The sequence below is a fragment of the Rutidosis leptorrhynchoides genome, chromosome 6 (genome assembly GCF_046630445.1).
Source record: "Rutidosis leptorrhynchoides isolate AG116_Rl617_1_P2 chromosome 6, CSIRO_AGI_Rlap_v1, whole genome shotgun sequence".
Classification (NCBI taxonomy): Eukaryota; Viridiplantae; Streptophyta; class Magnoliopsida; order Asterales; family Asteraceae; genus Rutidosis; species Rutidosis leptorrhynchoides.
Genome location: NC_092338.1, coordinates 214,852,076 through 214,858,075, shown reverse-complemented (window position 1 = coordinate 214,858,075; position 6,000 = coordinate 214,852,076).

The following is a 6,000-nucleotide window of genomic DNA, read 5'->3' as shown; positions in this document are numbered from 1 at the left end:
GATCTTCTGTGCTATATATAGGTATTCTATGTAGATAGAATATCATTCGATATCCGAGAATCATTTCATATCGAAAATCCTTTATCTAACCGTGTAAGATAAATTCTGCAACCAGTTCAAGTTCCTCGGATTCCGATATGGATTTCCACTCGAGCTCCGAAAGTAGTGTAACTGGAATGGATCAACCAATCAGCCATCATCAATTCTAGATGAATTGGGGCTGAATTCGTAGTCGACTTAATCAATGAAAACGAGAAGAAGGCGATCCTTTCCACCAACCAAAATCACCTTTTGACGAAAAACCTGAAACACTTACCGGCAAAACATTTTGAAACACCATCTTTACCCTCATTTTCCAAAAAGCTCACAACGATTACATAATATCTACAATTTTAAACCTTATTCATCCGCTTGTTCAAACTGACAATCATCCCGGAGTAATATAAGAAGTCATCGAGTTTCGCGCTCAAATAATCAATTTGGAGAATATGGTGCAAAAATTACCAGCTTCAGCAACCTCAACACCAGTACCACCAACAACCCAAGTTTCAACATCACACGCCTCAACATCTCATTCTATACCTCAACCATAAACTTCGTTCTATATATCGTTCTACATCGATTACCTTCGTTCTACTTATTGTTCTACCTCATTTATCTTCGTTCGATATGACGATTATGTAATCTCTAATGTTTTAGAGATTATGTACTCTAGTTCTAACCGTAAATCAGATAAGTTTAATATCATATTAACTCATTAAATCCATGATTACATCTGAAGAAAATATATATGTAAGTATATTTTCATAAAGATCGTAATTAAAAATTCTTCTGTACAAATTATTAATGATGAGAATATTTTAACGGGTAGGTAATACCCTAGAAATATTTAGATTTCACATTAATATAATACACTGTACATTCTTCAAATCGGATTCAACAAGACATTTACTATCCTATATACAACCACAGATATACGTATTCGTTCACCAAAGAATAACTATTTTCATTCCAATTCAATTTCATATACGAGTTTTTGCCGATCAAAAATCTAAGTCAAGATTTGACAAGTGACATAGTGAAGAAAATAAAGAATAAAATAAAATTGATTAGTAACCAATTAATTAACTACGTAAAATTTCTTCATCATTTTCTAATCTTAAATATTTTAAATTCTGAGATTATAAATTGGACTATTGGACTACTAACATTGGACTACTAACCTTGAACAATTAAAAAGTATTAAAAGAGTAGAAAATATAAATTATAACACGTTTTGGTTTAAAAAGATCGTTAATAAGCTACATCTTTTACAACTAAATGTTTTCTCAAGTTTGCCACTTGATTTCATCTTAAACATCCTTTGTAACTTGACTTCATCTTAAACATCCTTTGTATCTTGACGATTACAATCAGCGTTTAATCATCTAAAAACACAATTCTCTTGAAACCACCTCGGATTGATAATCGATGATTCAGGTATGGTAGCATTAAATGCAGAGGAAACAGCAAAATTGTAGATGGTCTGAATGGCCAGAAGTTTAATAATAAATAATGGAGTGTTAGGAACGCTCGTTAAAAAATTTAATACTGAAAAACGTATTATGCAAAACTATGAAGGAGACTGCGGACAAATACAAGGATCATACTCGGTATTCAAAGAATTCAGGTAATTTTGGATCCTATGAAATCTTCAACGAATATCTTGCTCCGAAGTCATGTTAAAATCTTGCGGAAAATTTTTCTACATCAAAACCTCGAACTTAGAAATTCCAAAATATCATCATAAATATCTTCGACATTTCTGAGGATATTTTCATAAATATTCTCGTCAGAAATTATCTATATCTTCGTACTATCTGTGTTACATCATAAAAGAAACTATTTTAGTTTCTATCCTTCTATAAAATTTGAGTTTAAATTATGAATGAATTCCTGGAGAAGTGTTGGGAATTGAAGCATGAGTTAGTATAATATAATGATGCCTGACCAACATGATTATATTACAGTAAGTCATGCTGAAATTTCTAAGGGAACGTGATGATGATTCACAGATCATACCCTCATCATGTGACGTGTTACATAACTCTTTCATTCTACTTAATCTCTAAGTATATCACGGAAATATTTTTCCATGATAATTCTGTTCTTCCGTGATTCCAAAAGTTGCTAAGAAATCGTGCGATTACATTTCCTTTCTGATTATAAGATTTCTTTAAATTCATTGAATTCCAGAAATCAACCATGACTACGTCAAAAGTGAAGACGAACCTCTTTCTTTATTTCAATCTATTGCGATAGTTTCACTTACACTCTTCGCGTAATAAAATTGTTTTATCCATATTACTCAATGATGATAAAACTCTATTTATCAACTCATATACGTCATGAAAACATTTTTATCGTTAGCCATGACGACCTCGATCAAATTTTGGGACGAAATTTCTTTAACGGGTAGGTACTGTGATGACCCGGAAATTTTTGACCAAATTTAAACTTAATCTTTATATAATTGTGACACGATAAGAAAAGTCTGCTATCTTGAGTCTCAAAAATTTTGAATTGTTTTTAATGAAATCATTTGACCTTCGACTGCTTTCGACGATTCACGAACAATTAATTGTAAATAGATATGTGTGTATATATATATATATATATATATATATATATACATGGTAATTAAAATTAAAATTTCTAATATTATATGTTGTAATATATATGTATATATATATATATATATGTGTGTGTGTGTGTGTGTGTAATAAATATTAAAGAGTCAATATATTGTATAATTGGTAATTAGTAATAAATTGTAATATATTAAACCTGGTTACAAATTTGAATATAATTATCATTACTCTCAATATTATTATCAATAGTAATATTAATATTAAAACCAGTATTATTAATATTATTATACAACATATGAATATGAAATTGATATATATTAATTGTCATAGTATTATTATTATTAATATTAATATCATTATAATTAATATTATTATTATTAATAATATTATTGTTATAAATTTTATAGTTATATTTATCATTATCATTAATTATTATTACTATTATATTATTAAAATTTTTTATTATTATTTATAATATTAAGAGTATTATTATTATAGTTATATTTATTAATTAATGAGATTAATTATAATATGTAAGTAAAGATATATATACTGACGTATAAAAAAACATATTTATATATATACTGATATATACAGATACAATATATGAATCAGTATTATTCATTAATATAAATTACACATAAAACTACATACATATATAAAATACGGTTATATATAAATACATATACATCTATATAAATAAATACAGTTATATACATATATATATATATATATATACATAAAAATTTCGTACTTTGTGTAATATCACAATCAAATCGTACTGAAATTTTGTTTCTGTCTTTAATCCAGTACCAATCACGAACAAAAATCAAGTTGCACATCACGATCACTCTTTTGTTTCCTGTCTCTAATCCTGTTACAAAATCAAATTCAATCACAGATGTGTCCAAAGTCTGTTAGCAATCACAATCGTTCTTTTTAAAGATTTCTTTTTCTCCTGCTCACAATCTTGTACTCTGTCTGTAAATATTCGATCTCCATTCACAAAATAACAAGAATTTGTTATGAGTCATTTTCTATCTTTATTTCTTTTATTTCAGGTCTGCTCGAATAAGCTGTCAATACAATCATGTTATATATAGCAATTGATCAACTTGTGTTGCTGGATCATTACTCCTGCAATCGACACCACTTTCCTCTTCTACTATCTCACCTTAACCCACTTTCACAGCTTCACCTACTACTTTTGAGCTTCTTCTTCTCCATCACCACATTCGGCACACCACCATAAACCACAACACAACAAATTAAAAATTTACAAACAAAACAATTACGGAGTATAAAAGTTACAGAAATAGAACAAAATCAAAAAATTTAGAACTTACTCCATTTATTCCACTTCCTGTTACGTAAAGGCGTATCCAAAAACAAGTTATGGTTCGATCATAACTATAACGACCCTCATTTTTTTCCATTCTATATTTTTCCAATATTAAATGCCCAAACAATATAATTAAAACTTAATGATTAAACTTTAATCAACAATTGTTAAGTGTTAAGAGTTAAAAAACATATTAATTAACTTTGTGCAATAATTGACAAGTTAATAAAAGATGAAAATAATAAACTGTTAGTCGACACTCACTGCTAATTAAAATTTATGCATTTATGTAATATTCCTATAAGTAATAAATAAAAAGTGACATTTATATAAATAATAAAACAATTGGGAACTAAATAAAAAAAATATATATACAAGTCATGAATTAGTAAAAAGAAAATAATACTTATCATGTAGTAAATGTAAAAAAAAAAAAAAAAAAAAAATAATAATAATAATAATAATAATAATAATAATAATAATGAGACTAAAGAATCTTAAACAATTACATCCTTATATTGACTAATATATATATATATATATATATATATATATATATATATATATATATATATATATATACTAGTACCACCTATTGTTGACTAAAAATTATAAAATAAAATAAAATAAAATCATTAATTAGAACATCTTTATGTTGACTAACACTCTAATACTTGCACTATATAAACACCCCTAGACTCCTAGTTTCTCATTCACAAATCACACCAAAATCCTCTCTCAAGAACAATCTCTCCCTCTCCCTCTCTTGTGGTATTCAGATCTTCAAGCTTGTTCTTCGTGTTCATCAAGATTTTCAAGCGTGTTCATCATTATTTGGGTTATTTGATCTTCATCACCAAGTTTTCTTCGTGTTTCTTGTTAATCTTCATCATCATTTACAAGGTATGATCCAAAATCTTAAAACTTTTAAATCTTTCTTTCAATTCATGTTTATATTCATAATCATATTCGTGCATGATCTTAACATTCATATTATTTAGATCCTCAAAACCCTAAACCCTAATCATTAAAATACTACTTTAATTAACTAACCCTAATTAATGAAACCCTAATACTACTTATACTATTAATTAACATGTATACACTATTACTATTACTAACACCTATAATGTAATAACCCTCACTTTTCGACTTCTAAATTACTGAATTAACCCTAGGGTTATATGTCTGACTATATGTATTAAGGGTTGTTATATACAATTAAATATTGACCGAATAGTAATTTATAGTCAACAATGTACGCTTAAATAAATAATATATTATTAATTTATATAATTTGACATAATTTAACTAAGTATATAAACTTTGTATCACTTTTATTATTTAGTTAATGTATTATATATTTAACTATATAATAAATCCAATTATATATAAATGTAATAATATTTACAAACTTACTAAAACTATAGTTTAATAATTAAAATCATAATTATTATTAAAAATACAAAATACCGAATTATTTATTATTTTTATGCAAAATTTGTATTTATTAATTAAATAAAAAAAATAAAATAAAATATTATTGACAAATATTCTTGGAAAAGCATTAAATCAATTTGTTTATTTATATAAAAAAAATCCTTAAAATAAATGAAAAAAATAAATAAATAAATAAATTACTTTTTAATTAAAAATTGTAATGGAAAAACTACTTTTGTTATTTTATTTTGTGCATTATCCCATTACCTAACATTTAATACTTTTTAATTTTAAAATCCCATTAAGAATTAAAATATTTCTTTTTCTTTTAATTATTTTCTTCTTTTTACCTATTTTTTCAAGTATAAATACCCCTCATTTCTCATTCAAACTCACACCAAAATTTCTCTCATTCTCTCTTTGAAGAATTACTACTAGTAAGTATTCTTTTCTTACTTTTTATTTTTTTTACTTTTTACTTTTTACTTTTTTTACTTTTTACTTTTTACTTTTTACTTCGGTTATTATTTTTACCGAAACATGTAAATAATGTTATAAATTATATGCAATTAAAAATAAAATAAATAA